A 16,370-nucleotide genomic window follows, 5' to 3' on the forward strand; every position below is an offset into this window, starting at 1 on the left:
ATTTTAGAAATGAGATCTTTATCAGAAATAGTCTGAAAAGGTTTTTTCTTAGCTTTATACTTCCCTTTTAATCTTGTTTCTATTGGTTTTGTTTGTACAATTTTTTTTTAATTTAATGTAATCAAAATTGTCCATTTTGCCTTTTATAGTGTTCTCTAGTTGTTCTTTAGCTCTACTCCTGAGGTAAATGTGGTGCTTTCCCAAGCTTCCTGTAAAAGCTCTGAGACTTAACTTTGTGCTCAAGGGCCCCTGTGTTTGTGGGGGTAGCTTTGCCTGCTTTCTTTTTTTTTTTTTTTTTTTTTTTTTAATTTAATAGCCTTTAATTTACAGGATATATACATGGGTAACTTTACAGCATTAACAATTGCCAAACCTCTTGTTCCAATTTTTCACCTCTTACCCCCCCCCATCCCCTCCCCTAAATGGCAGGATGACCAGTAGATGTTAAATATATTAAAATATAACTTAGATACACAATAAGTATACATGACCAAAACATTATTTTGCTGTACAAAAAGAATCAGACTCTGAATTATTGTACAATTAGCTTGTGAAGGAAATCAAAGATGCAGGTGTGCGTAAATATAGGGACTGGGAATTCAATGTAATGGTTTTTAGTCATCTCCCAGAGTTCTTTTTCTGGGTATAGCTAGTTCAGTTCATTACTGCTCCATTAGAAATGATTTGGTTGATCTTGTTGCTGAGGATGGCCTGATCCATCAGAACTGGTCATCATCTAGTATTGTTGTTGAAGTATATAATGATCTCCTGGTCCTGCTCATTTCACTTAGCATCAGTTCGTGTAAGTCTCTCCAGGCCTTTCTGAAATCATCCTGTTGGTCATTTCTTACAGAACAGTAATATTCCATAATTTTCATATACCACAATTTATTCAGCCATTCTCCAACTGATGGACATCCATTCAGTTTCCAGTTTCTAGCCACTACAAAAAGGGCTCACAAACATTCGTGCACATACAGGTCCCTTTCCCTTCTTTATAATCTCTTTGGGATATAATCCCAGTAGTAACACTGCTGGATCAAAGGGTATGCACAGTTGCCTGCTTTCTTTAGAAAGCAGTTTGCCTTCTGAATTGAAATTGGAAACTGCCCCACTGATTGATTTGCTCCTCTACTGAACAAGGACTGAGTCTTAGTTGCTGATTTGCTGTGATTAAGACCTTCTCTTTGGCTTTCCCAGAGTTTATCTGATCTGGGCTGAATACTCTTCTCACTCTAGTGAGACTGACCTTTCTTGAAGTTTTTTCAATTTGTCTTGAGCTGGAGAGTTGTTTCATTCCATCAGACTTTGTTCAGAGGCTTGGTATGATGGGGTTTTCGAGGGAAACTGAGAGAGTTTGAGGAGCTTCCTGACTTTCCTCAGCCATTGTGGCTCCACTCCCAGAGCTCCTGGGGATGAGCCTTTTTTATTACCATTTTATCACCAAAGAACAACATAGTGTTCCATACATTGCACCACTGACTACATGGTAAAATCAGAATCAAATTGCTTATCTTCTCAAGAAAGAGGTTAAGTGAAAGGAAATGATTCATTAGTTTTTTTTGTTTGTTTGTTTTTTGTTTTTTTTTTAGTCTTTAGAATCTATTGGACATAGAAGGCAAGAAAATGGAAACATCCAGTAACTATCCAAATAATTCTTGCCCCTCCTTACAGAGTTGTTAGCTCACTATATTAGTCAAAATTAGTGGATTTTGCTGCGGCTGATCAGACCAATATGAATTCAGAATGCTCTGCAACAGTTCAGACACAAATAGGCCCTATGAACATTTTAGGTGGACTCTCTAAATTTGCTCATCTCACGTTCTCCGAGCTAATTCAATTCTACTTTGTTCCTAGAGCACAGCACTTTTTCTGATAAGGGCACCCTGTCCTGGGTGGTCCTGTGTCTGTGTCTCCCATGATATAAAATTAATTCTAAAGTTCTTAAGAGAGTCCTTGACAGTGTTCTTATATCACTTTTCCTGACTACCTTGTGAGTTCTTGCCCTGTGTGTGTTCTCAATAAAATAGTCTTTTTAGCAAATGTACATTTGGCACTCAAACAATGTGATTGACCCAATGGATTTGTGCTCTCTAAAATAGAGTTTGAATGCTTGGCCATTTAGTTCGAGAAAGGACCTCAGTGTGTGGTATCTTATCCTGCCAGGTGATTTTCAGAATTTTCCTGAAATGATTCAAATAGAGATACTTTCTTGGCATGGTACAGGTATACTGTTCAGGTTTCATAGGTATTCAACAATGAGATCAGCACAATAGCTCTGTAGACCTTCAGTTTGTCCGTCAGAGTAATACCTCTTCTCTTCCACATTTTCCTTCAGGGCCTCCCAAACATAGGGGTGTAGGTTGTGTTCAGGGAAGACTAGAGTCTCTGGGATGAGCGCTGCAGAGCCTTTTACAGGTCTGGTTTCCATTTTTAATGTCCATCTGATCCACCTAATTTTCATGTGTGGCTCTAAGAAGCTGTAGCATGCACAACATTTATACCCAGTAAAGTGTCTTGGGAGACAAGCTAAACCAAATTGAAGGTAATCAAGGGTGTGATGAGTCTGAAGGATGTCTACCCCAAGCATATGAAGACTTCCCTGGTTAAAAAAAAATGGAGACATTAGGTATAAGATATTTTGTAAAGTTTAGCTTTTAAAGTGTAGAAAGAGAGAGGATACATGTGGACCATCTAGAGTGATCAAGGAACAGTTTTGAATTAGGAAAACATTGATACATATTTAGGTTGATGAGAAGGATTCAGTGATAAGGTATAGACTGACAACTTTTGAAGGAAGGAGGAAAGATTGTCATCAAAGGCTTAGGGAGAGGGATTGACTTTCTTGAACATTTGGAATGCATCTGCTGTAGACAGAAAGAATTCCAGATAATATGATGAATCTGAGCTTTAAGAATTCAGAATGGGAGTTCAGGAAGCTGTCTTTATATGGCTTAATCTTGTGAAGTAAAAACTAGATTATTTGCTCTAAGTGTGGGATATGGGTGTGATACCATGGGTCTAGAAGGCTATGAAAAGTTTGGAAGCATCACTGTGGAGTGGAAAAGAAATTATCAAATACCACTGAGGGTTCAGTTGAGATCATGCTTGATAATTTGTAGTAATGAAATCATCTAAAATCTTAAATTATGTTTTAAATTTGCATTTAAGAACATGGGTATATATGATACATTTTATAACATGCACTTTTTAAAGAAATTAGAGATTGATAAGCTGTGGTTATCTTGAAAATTTAACAAATATGAACACTTTATTGTACCAATAAATCAGTTTTTTCTTTAATTATTTCTTACCATTTATTAATATATTCACAAAATTATCTTTTTTATATAAGAAAAAAAATCAATGTATTAAGGGCTACCTCATATACCCCTGCTCGTTCTATCAGAATTCAAAAATTCCATAAAAAATTTTTGATTTACTATAGCCCATAATAATATAAAAGTCAGTTTAGTTCACATTTTCAAAATTCATTCTTATCTCAAATCCCATATTATCCTCTTATATTTCTATAGCATGCTTTAGAGAGTAGACCCTAGATTTAAATCAGAGTGCCAGAAAAATCAGTATCCACAGTATCTGTAGTTTATTATTTAAACAGATGATACTAAGGCTAAGTACTTGGGAGAACTAACATAAATAATAATAAGATAAGGGCTCAGATTATAAACTTCTAGAAGTGCACAGAACCAAATTCTTTCCTCTGGTAAAATATCATCATAGGGGACATACAGGAATAGTTCTATAGGAAATATCTTATTTCCAAATGAATTTGTGCATTTGCTCTACTAATAAGCCAATACAGACTCAAAATTTTAATTGCATTTGGATTAAGACAAAACAGAATAAGATATTGAATAAACTGATTAAATGGTAGGACATCTCATTTTATACCCATGCATTTATAGTAGAAAAACATGTACATGGTACAAAATAATAAATATCTGATTAATTTGTTTTAATTCAAAAAATATATATACATATGTTATATAAACATGTTTATATGAATATATGTGTACATTTTATATATAGATATGTGTAAATATGCATGTGTGTATATATACCACATCCACCCACATACATAAATGTGTATATATCTATGCATCACATAGAAAGTGTTATACCATGAATGTATCCTTTTCTTCAATTAAAAAAAAAAAGCCCTGCCTAAAGTATTTACTTTTCATGTGAACCTGGACAAATCATTGAACCTTTCTGTGCTTCAAGTTTTTCATTGTAAAATATAGAAAATAATAATACCTGTCTCCTGGAACTTTGGGGAGGATTAAATGAGATAATAGTACATTTTGCAAACCTTAAAGAATAATATAAATGGCAATTATGAATATCACTATTATTATTAATATAATTATTACAATATGATTGGTGAAATAATGTCAGGACACATTTAGAGTTAGTAGAAAGCTGATAATATTATTGTAATAGCTCAAAAACTAATATTTTATTTCAACTTGTGTGTTTTTGAAACATGTACATACTTTCTTTGTTAGTTAACTCATTCATGTTTTCATGTTCATCAATGATACAGCTAAACAAAATAAAAGGCATGATTTCTTATATATTTTTGAGCTTTATATCCCAGACAGATTTTAATTAATTCAATTAGAATGACACTGTGGAAAAAAGTGTTGAACTTAGTGCCAGGAACACCTATCTCATTGAATCCAGCTGGATAATTACAAGCAAGTCGTTAACCTATCTAAACCTCAGTTTCTTCATCTATAAAATGGGAATAATAATGTTTATAGTGCCTGTTTCATGGATTGTTATTAGGGCTAAATTATGTAATATATCTCAAACTATTTGTAAACTTAAAACTACTACATATTTGCTTTTAACATATTCTTATTATGAAGAAAAAATTAAAAATAATTAATTTAACACAAGAATTGAACCTGACTAGAATCAATGACTCTACTAAGGTTAGTAGTTCTTTCCCTAATATTCCTTCAGTCTCATGTCTTGGGACACTAGGGAAATCAATTCTTCCCACTGGGATTAAATTTCAGGATAGAAAAAATGTAGGGATCCATATAAATGTAACCCAGGAAAACTTAGCAAGCTCAGATCTAACATGGAGATATCCCTGAAGAGTCTTTTGATTAGGTCTTGGTTATATAAGTTACCACTGAGGTTCCTTCAGTTTCTAAGCCTACATAATTTTAACACTTGCCTAGGTTCTTTTGGAGAGTAATATTAAAAAGAAAACTCCATTCATTTCCATATTCATTCTTTTCTCCCTACTCTGAACCAGCAGAATTCTTTACATATGGAGAAACATCCATCAGGCTTCATGAGTAGGAAAACTCTGAGTTTCTACTGTTTGATGTGACTGTTTGATTTACATCTGGGGTAAAGGCTAGCAGATTTTCAAAACAGATTAAATATCATTAATTCTAATCAAACACACCAATATTGATGAAATTCAGTGAATCATCAGTAGTCTAATTTTTTTAAAAATCTTTTTTGATCTTTAGATGAACAATGCTACTACTCCCTACAGAACAAACTTGTTTTATGTTTATAAAGGTAAAGAAAAGACAGTGAATCTTGGTGGAATTTTGAAGGGAACACTTATGTTGTAAAGCTGTTAGACTTCAACCAATAGGAACAACCATTAATTTCTACTCTAATCGATTAAATAGGCTGATATTGAATTTTTATCTTCCTCAGTCTGTTGATAGCTTCAAACATCTGCTACCTATCATTTTGTTCCAGAATTTCTTAAAATTTTCCTTATGGGGAACTTGCTAACCTTACTCACTTGTGTAAATGATTTCAACTTCAAGTTTCACTTATTTTTGCACATTTTCCAGTAGTTGCCTTGTTGCTTTGTTGAGGCCCTTGAGGGTCATCTATCTGCATCTCAACAGGGAAGCACCATCTGTGCAAACTAAGCAAAGGAATAGTTCTAAATTGAGTATTTTCCTTAATGAAACCTGATTATCTAGCCTGTGGTACAGAGAGATAGAGTTAAAATAGATAAAAGGAAAGTAAGCTTCTGTAGATTTATATTAAAATGCCAGGAATTTAAGGGGAGTAGAGACAGAATCTCTCACATCCTAAGTAGCAGGGATGTTGTTCTGGGTCTTCTCTGTGGTTGTATAATTTTGTACATCCCAATGAATATTTTCTCTAATCACTGGCAAATGCCATGTTTGAGTAGCCAATAAGAGGGAAGGAGGAATGATTTTTTTTATTTTTTAAAAAATTATTATTATTTTCCCTTTTTATAGCTAGAGAGAAAATTCAGGTATATCCTCTATACTTCAAACTTGACTTGATGAAAATTGATTTTGTTAATATTTGAGGAATATACTGTTTTAGGATTGTACTGCAAAAAATTATTGCTTTGTAAATTATATAGACTTATTTGTTGCCTTTACTAAGAATCATAGAATTTTGAATTCAGAGCTAAAAAAGAGCTTTAGCAATCATCTAGGCCACCTTGCTAATTTTCCAGATTAAGAAACTATTTTATAATCTGTTTTATTTCTCTTTACTTGGGCCCAACTTCAAATTGATCTACAATCTCACTTACTACTCCAGAATTTCTGGGTTTCTATTTAGTTATTATGTTTGTTATAGGCAATTACAATGACCCTAATTTCTATTTGGGTTAAATTAGTAGTTGCCCAATGATTTCTTCCAACAAGTGAGCACAATTTGACTTTCCAGAAAAAATCTTTGCTAAGTTCAGGAATACTAGCTTTTGCAAATCCCAAAATTAAAGTGACCTTAAAAAGTATACCCCTGTAATTTGATTTTAGATTTGTTTATCAGAATTTTCAAATTTTAAGATCCAGATATAATCATTTTCTTACTCTTGCAACTTGCTACTAAATAACAAACAGAAAAGTAAAAAAAAAAAAATAAAGTGATTTTTCAGTAGTAAGATAGCCATTATTGATGTAAATCTGAAAATAGAAACAATTATAGTAAATAATTTTAGTTATTTTATTATAATGGTCCTTCACATTATATTAACTATGGATAAAAGCATTTGTGTGTGCTAGTGAATAACATAAAAATGTATTTATTCAATTCAAGTTATCAAACATTTATTAAGCACGCACTACATGTAAGACATTATGCTAGATAGTGGAGATGCAACATGATAACTTGTATAGGTTTTTATCAGCAAGGGTACTGATGGGAAATATAGGTTGTTTTCCCCCCAGATGGAAGGACCAATTGAAGGTCAGAGTTGTGCTAGACAGGAGGAAATCTTGGAACTCTGGAGCTCCATGTAGAAGAAAAGAGCCTGAATATACAAATGTATACATCCAATGGATGGCAAGTGAAGAATCCTGGCAGCCTCAACTGAATATAACCAGATCTAGGTAAAAACATATTTGACTCATTGATCCACTTAAGAAATGACTTCCCCCTCTTCCTCCTTTGCCCCTTTTCTGCTGGTGAATGTTCCTGACTTCCTTTTAAATGTTACCTGTGTGCTAGCTGTTCTTTAGTAATGATTTTTGTCCTCAGATAAAAATCAGGTGATTTTCATTTCAAGTGTTTTGTTCTAAAGGAGTTGATGATGCAACTTTGATAACACAAATGGACCTACATCTAGTTTAAAATGCAAGTCTGTGTTGACTCCTTCTCTCTCTTTCTCTGTGTGTGTGTCTCTCTCTCTGTCTCTCTCTCTCTGTCTCTCTCTCTCTCTCTCTTTCTCTCTCTCTCTCTCTCTCTCTCTCTCTCTCTCTCTCTCTCTCTCTCTCTGGATCTGTCTCTCTTCGTCTCTGTCTCTGTCTCTCTCTTGTCTCTCATTTTTTCCCCACTCTCTCTTGTCCAAGATTATATAGCTATTAAATGGTAGAGTTGGGATTTACACTAAAGCTCTCTGATTATACCTGAAGCAATTTTTTTCCCCACTGCTCTATGCTGATTTTTTTTAAAAAAGCTCTTTACAAAGTGGATACATATAGAGGTAGTGAATCAATTAAATCATGTCAAATTCAATTTGATTCAAGAAACATTTGTTAAATGCTTCAAGCAAAGAATTGTAATAAACTTTAGAGATACAAAGATGAAAAATGACAAAGTCTCTCTTCTCAGGGAGTATTCAGTCTAATATGGGAACGGGATATATACAATTAACCATTATACATTGCACACAGGGAAAGTTCATTGAAAAGAAATGAGAAATCAGTGATTTATTATCTCAAAGAAAACTTCTCCAAAGAATACAATGAAAAGTAATAATCATTAAAACCTTCAGAATGGCTCCAAATAAAATAGGTAAGGGGTATAAAACTGATTTTCTTCACCAATATTCAATAGTTAAACTACATATAAGATAAATAATTTTTGGACTTACATTATCTTGTGAAGAATCATGATTTACAGCATATTTTTGCTCAAACTTTCCTTAGAAATTATTACATTTTACCAACTAATGTAATATGTGGTAAAACTGAATATATAATATTCCCTATGTTAAGAGAGCTAATTATTGGAAGATCAAAGAGTAGAAGATATCTGATGTCATCATTGTACCACAGTTATGAGTTACCTCACCACTTTAGATGTCAGTAACAAAGTCATCATTTTTGTCCTTGTTAAGCATGGAGACATTTGAATTAAATTATTCAGTTGATTCCATCTACAATTTTTTACTATATATACCTAATGGTTATCAAATCATTGCTACAATAACTTTGACTATTTTCTAAACTCACTTTTTCCAGAAAAATCAAGCACAGCTTTAAAAATTCACTTCTCATTAAAATTTAAAATTCTTCATGAAATATATGAATAGTTAGTACTGTTTACTGTTAATGTATATTGTGATAATCATCTGATGCATTTAGTTTATACAGACTGAATAAACACTATTTTCAATTCAATGTTTAATCATGTCATTAAAATAAAACTTGTTATTGACATCATTTTGCTTGATATCTCTGTTAAAATTATTCTGAAATTTTTTTTCACCTTTCCATAATGATTAGATATTAAAGCACAGTATAATAATAGTATGGATGATTGAAGAAAAGTTCAAGATTATACTAATATTTGTATGATACTGATATAAACAGATAAAGTTGTCAGTTATCTTGGTTCTCTATTATTAATAATCCTTTCAGTTTTTATAGTTTTCACTTGAATCTGTGGTCTTTTCCCTAGCTTGATGCATTGAGATATATTCTTAATCTAGGAGTACTGGAAGACTATGTATATTGGGAATAGAGGTGCAAAGAAGGAAGTACTTTATTTGTTACCACAATTGTGAATAGATGTAAATTATTTCATAGCCACTCTTATTTCTATTCTTTTTCTCCTCTTCCTTTTTCCTTTTATCATTTATCTCCCTCTGCTTTCATACAATTTCACTAAAAATAAAAATGATTTTTATTGAAGGGTGAAGTTTGTATCAAATGCAGATATGACCAATAGACACTGATAACACTTTCAGTTTCCTTTGTCCACTTCCCTAAATCCTGATTACCATCTAACTATAAGAGAACAAAAAAAGAAAAGTATATTAAGACAACATATTTTAGTGTCACTTTTAAGACTGGAAAATGAAGATCAGTGAAAAAATATTGCTTTGGGTTGATAGTACAAATCTAAGCTAAAATATTGTCAAATGTTGAAGAGGGGGAAAAGAATCTTCAACTTACATCTTTAAAAATATCAAGAAAAAAAAAGAAGTTGAGAAATTATACTGCTCAATTCAACTTAAATACTTAGAAGGCTATGGAGAAAAATAACTAATCAACCAATTTGCAAACACCTGGAAGATCATAAGGTGCAGAGTAATAACCAATATGGCTTTTGAAGAGCAAGTCTTGAAAGACAGTTCTAATTTCCTTCTACGACAGAGTGACAGGCTTTGTAGATGGAGGAAAGCAATAGATGTAATATGTCTTGACTTCAGCAAGTTTTTGATTCTGCATTGAATGACATATTCATCAACAAGCTATAAAAACATGGCTTCAGTGGTATTATAGTTTGGTTGGAAGGTTGAACTTAAAGACAGTCATTATTGGTATATTGCTGACTTGATGCAAGAGGTGGACAGGATCCATCAAATTATATCCTATGGCTGTATGATCCCTCCAATGTGTAGTTGTATATATTTTTAAAGTATAAATGTGTGTGTATGTAGTATACATATATAATGTATGTATGTCATATGTATGATCATGTGTGTATAAAAGGTATAAGATATACATGTTTTTATGCGAGAGAAAATAGAAGGTGAGGGAGACTGAAATATATTCTTAATGTTGGAATGAAGCACTGAGAGATCAATACACTTACAGCTATATCTCTCTGAAAAGAGAGAGACATTTAAATTACTTTGTTTGGAAAAATAGGCAAATCCATATTAGTCTTGAAATGATACTTCCTGTTTTGATATAAAAGAATAGGAAATAAAATTTTAAAATAAGTAAATGAAATAAGTAAAATATAGTTGATTTTCAAAAATTAGTATGCTTCCATTATGGAATTTTCTTGACCCAGAGTTGTCTTGTACACTAGTAAAACCAGAGATTACTTCTGATTCTGCCATGTAAAACCTGTGTCACTATGTTCTAGAAATTTAACCATTATGTCTACTTTCCTCATTCACAAACTGGGGAGTTTTCTTAGACCCCATCTAATGTCTCTTTTAGTTCTAAACTTGTCATATCGATGGATTCTTTAGGCTACTATATATTAATGAATCAGTAACTTGAGGAAAACATATAAATAAGGTAAATGTTTAACTCTTCACACTATATTAAGTGAAATTCCACTAAGGAAATAATTGATGACAACTTTGTTAGTAGAGCTCTCAGTAAAGCATGTGTTTGGTACACATGAAGTAAAATAAAATAAGTCTGATTATTAGAAATATATTATTGTAATATGTGGGATTCTTAATAATAGATCCTCTAAGATTTTCTGATGAGCACAGGTATGTTCAAGAAAAAAGAAATAATGTTCCAAAGAGGATAATCTCAATCATCAACAATTTTATCTTGTTAACAAGGTTATCTACAATTTTCACCTTTGTGAGACATTTGTTCCTTTATAGGAACTTCAAGTTACAACTTGAATTCAAGTTTCTAGCTTACATAAAGAACAAAATTGTATTAAAGACCAAAGACTTTATTAAAATATATTTTTATGGGTTTTACTTTTAAATGGGCTTGCCCTAAAAATTCTGATAGTTTAATTCAGTCAAACTTAAAGTATGCAGAGAATGAAATTAAGAGATGGGCGTGAGATATGAAATTTGAATAAAACTCAGTTCCTGACTTCATGTTATCTAAAGTCAACTATGGGAAGAGGTAAAAATAATACAAACAAATATAATCCAAAGTAATGCAAGATAAATGTCACTAAAATATCAATAAAATTCTTTGAACACTTTTATCCAATTATTCTATGCTACTAGTTTTCTTCATTCAAGAATATTCATAATAGCATCCTTGTACAATAAAAGTTTGGAATTAAACTGAGTTTCCTGGGAATTAGATGATGGCTAGCCAAACTCTGGCAAATGAATATATTAAAATATTCAATGTTTGTGAACAATAATGAGGAAATATGAATATTAGGTATTCAAAAAGTTGTAGGAGATTTGAATAAAGAATTTTAAAAAGTGGTATGGAGTAAATGCAGAAACAAAAGAAAAATATGCACAATAGTATAATGGTATATATATATATAAAGACAACTTCAAACAGCAACAAAATTCAGATTTTTTAAAAATCACATTTTTTATTCCTGATATTATAGTTAAAAAAAGAACCTTCCTTTTATTTATTATTTCATTAATTCTATCAAATTGAACATCTATTTTAAATTATATAAAGTTATAGCCTCATGCCCTATGAAATTTGGTTTCTCTCATTGAAACATTTTCTAATTTGACTGATCATTTGTTACTTTACCAGCATATTTTGCTTTTTCAAGCAAAAGAGGTGTGGTTGGATAAACATCCTGAATTGAATTAAATTAATCTTTCATTTGGTAACTACATAAAGCATCTATCAGGACTGGTGGATGTGAACCATATGATAACAAAACTGAAAAGTAGAAATTCTTAGTCTTTACAAACTGCTCATTTTTTTTTTTTGATAATATAATCTCTTTCTCTTTTTCTAAGAGTCCAAGGTTTCCATTGTGAATTGTGATTTCTGTTACAATGGACTTCATTTGAAATCTATTTTGTCAATTAAATTAAAAATATTTATTTTATGTCAGTTCTGTGCAGAGGGCTGAGTTCTCAATTTCAATAAACCATTCTAGCACCTCTTTGAAGCTTGTATTTCATGGAAGTGTTCTGTTACTTTTTTTCCATTCCATACTTAAACAAGACCATCTCTGCATCATGATTGTTTTTATTTTTATTTCATAATAATAGTTGTCATTTGCATAATACTTTAAAGCTTTAATTCATGCTCTAGGACTGTCTGAGCTTCTTCCTTCTGTTTTGTGCATGTCCCATATTTTTAAAACACAATTTTAAGGAGCTTAGTTAAGAATTTTCTTGCCTTCAGGGAAATAAAGACAACAAAATAAAACTAAAAAATATACAAGAACTCAAATATCCTCGGATCTTTTTGTTACCTGGGCAAATAGTCAATATACCTCAGTAATGTCTTAAAGCATTATTATTAGGGCATAATGATTATTGATCATTATGTAACATTTCTTGCATGTCAAGAAAATATGTCTCAAATAATAAAAAAAATCGGTGGTTGTCATTTTTCCTTATTTAAGGAGACAGGGGAGTACATTCTTGAAGAATTACCATAAAATGTTTATGATAAAATAAATGGTAGCATTTAAATGAATATATATTGGTGATAGAATAATGTGCACTAACATGGAGCACCTTCTCCCAAGATAATGACAGATAAATAAGGTGTTGTCACAAGCTAATAGAGATATAATCTTATAATTCTATAAAAGTACTAAGAAGTAGTTACAAAAACCTGCTTTATGAACATCACATATAGATATCAATGATAGAAGCCAGCTAATCCATTTCTATTTTAGGTTTGTCTTTTTTCCTACTGAGTAAAGCAAACACATTATCTCAGCACCCTTCCTCTTTCACTTTTCTCACAAATTGTGTACTTCTTTGCCCAGGGAGATATGACAATATCAGCTATTAAAATCAACGTAATTTAAAGTGATCCTCAGGTAATCTTTAAGTTTATGTCCTATGTCTATATTTTATGACAGGATGTTTAAATTCAGACATGGTGGATTTTTTAAATTATTATTTCCTGTTCACTGAAGTACACATAAGATTTTTCGTCCTTTAAAACTGAGAGGTGGGTTATTTCTTTAAGAAGGGATGTTTTATAGATTGGGAAACTGTTTCTTAAAAAATAAATGTGTATATTAATATGTATATATTTATATAAATAATTATATGTGTACAAGTGCACATATATACATATATCTGTAAATATGTAAAGACCTCTTGCTATCTATTAATCTATTTGTAATACAGCAAATCTTGCTGGAAAAAAAATTATTCAGTCTGTGACACTAAAAAAGCTTCACAAGCCTCTCCTCAAGACTCTTCTTTCCTTTTTTCTTGTGCAACTTCTTTTCTTTTTTCTTTCTACATTTTTAAAATAATGTACCATTTTTGGTAAGTCAAATTTTACAGGACTAATAAATGTAAATATATAGTGATAACAGTACACCAATATAACTGGAAAAGATGAAATCAATTTGGAAGTAAGATTATATGGAATCATAATCAACATCAAGCCCATAAAAGTTCTGAAAATTTTCCTTTTAGACTTTCCCTAGATTTTATCTCTTTGTTCTCTAAGGCTAATAATGGTCCTTCTTACTGAAGGTCTTCAGGCAAAAACTATATAGTCATGTGTTGGATTTGTGCTATAGAAATAATTCTTCAGTTTGGGGTTATAAAAGTTGGCCTCTAAGTCTCTTCTAACTCAAATTCTGTTATTCTTTTTGTTTTGTTGTTATTTTTTCCCTTAGAAAACATATTTCAATACAAATTGAGACCCCTAGGTGGCAGTGAAAAGAATGCTGAGCAGAACTTAACTGAATGAAATATTTGACTTTGTTGTGTTATCCTGTCATTTAATCTTGAATTGCCTCAGTTTCTTTAACTACAAAATAAGAATAATAAGAGTACTACCTCCTAAAGTTATTGTGAAGATTGAATGAAATAATATTTGTAAAGTATGATTCCTGACACATAATGGGAATTTATTAAATGCTTGTTCTTTTCTCTTTATAAATAAACCATGTAAGATAATAATTTGATTCTTTTTCTAATTTTTAATTGCCTGTATTGTGTAATGCAGGAGTTCTTACCTCATGTTGTTGACTATATGAAGGCTCAAAAATCACATTATTTCAGACTTAGGATCTCAGATACCATACAACCTATAGAAGATGAGGAGTTCATGAAATGATGAAAAGCAAAGAGAGCAGAACCAAGAGAACATTGTTTGTAGCAATACCAGTACATAAACTAAAAATAAAAGACATTTGAATAAAAATGCTATTTGCAAATATAGAAAGAATTGATATGTAGAAGTATGTATACAATAATTTTATTCATATTTACAGAAACATATATATACTTATTTGTATTTAACATATTATATGTACATATACACACATACTTATTTGTGTCTAACAGTAGACATTTCTAGGGAAGTGGTTGAAGAGGGGGCAGAAAGAAAGAAAAAGATGGAAAAAAGAAATTTACATAATAAATTGGTATATTTGGAAGAATAGCAAGTTGTACATAGTAGATTTGCAGTTTCATATACAATCACCTTTTTGATTGTGCTATATTATGGAAATCTCTGTTTTGTTCAACGTAATTCATTTTTAAAATGATGACTCCCTCTATATCATACACCAAAGTGAAAGCCCAAACAAATTTTGTTTTAAGAACTCCAGTTGTGATAGTAGGGTGATTTGAAATTTGGGGTGGGTACAGGAAACTCACTACTAAAAAAGAGGCAACCCATTACCTTTACTTCTATGCATTGCTCCAAATTCTAGGAGCAAGTAGGGTCAAGTAAAGGAAATCTAATACTTTTTCTAGCCCTGAAAATACATAGAATCAGCTATCAACACCATTTAATTTTTTCCACTCACCAATTATTTTAACAATTCCTTATATTGCTCTTCACTACGCTGATTTTGCTCCTCTGCATACTCCCTAGCCTATCATTATACTTCCTAAAATGTGGTGCTCAAACATGAATCCAATTCTCCTGATATTGTCTGACCAGAACAGAGTACAGCGAGACCATTACCTCCCTAGTTTACTACAGTATCGCTAATAATGAAAGCATTTTCTCTTCCTAACCTAACTCTAATCTCCTATCGTGAATTCCAGTTTGAAAGACTGAAAAATCTCCCCAAAGTCTGAAGCACTTAAATAATTTAAATTAATTTTAAATTGTGTTACACTTTACAAGCCCAGAATCACAGCCACATCTTTACTTGAAAGCTTATAAAAATTTGAAATGCTCCAATAATTTTAAATCTTGTAGAAGCCTAGTACCTTCCAAATTAAAGTGCTAATAAAAAAATTAGCACTGAAATTTGAATCTCCATGTGCAATGCAGGATGATTTAAAATTATTGAAGTCTTTCAATTTTTTATGAGCTCTCTATGTGGAAGTGAATCAAGTGGCTTCTTAAGTCACAGAGAAATAACTTTAAAAACAAACAAAAACAAATGGTCACATTTATAAAAACCATTAAGACACCTTTCTGCTGTATCTTTGTGAAGCTGTAGAAATGCAATTAGTGAAATGGGGGCAGGGCAGGCTAGTAGATTCCATGAAAAACCATATGTCTCCATTGACGGGTGTACATATCTCAAGACTTCTCTGCTTAAAGAATAGTTACTTCTGAAAAGAATATAAAATCTTCAGGGTATGTTCTTAGGCTTTATATCCAACAATGGTACTAAGTTAGTTTTCAGTCTCCTTTAGGTCCCTCAAGAACAATATAGTGGTATATAACATTGCACCCCTGGGTGGTATATCAAGTACATAGCTGACCTAAGTTATATAGCAGCAACTGAGTCAGCATGCTCCTAATTAAGGCCCCAGTGACCAGCAGCTCCAAGATTCTGCAATGTCAGGGGCCCTTGGTTCATGCTAGAGTTTGAGATCAGTTCCTAGACATATCAGTAGGCCCTGTGCATGGTGAATTAGTATTGGTCATAGGATAATATGAAATTGCTGGTCTATTCCTCTTGATCATAAAAGAATTAATTATATATTCAATGCTGATTATCATAGCTATACTTCAACCATGGCTATTTTTTATGGATTGTAGAAATAGCTTAAATGAAGA

Source organism: Sarcophilus harrisii, chromosome 3 (genome assembly GCF_902635505.1).
Source record: "Sarcophilus harrisii chromosome 3, mSarHar1.11, whole genome shotgun sequence".
NCBI classification, from domain to species: domain Eukaryota; kingdom Metazoa; phylum Chordata; class Mammalia; order Dasyuromorphia; family Dasyuridae; genus Sarcophilus; species Sarcophilus harrisii.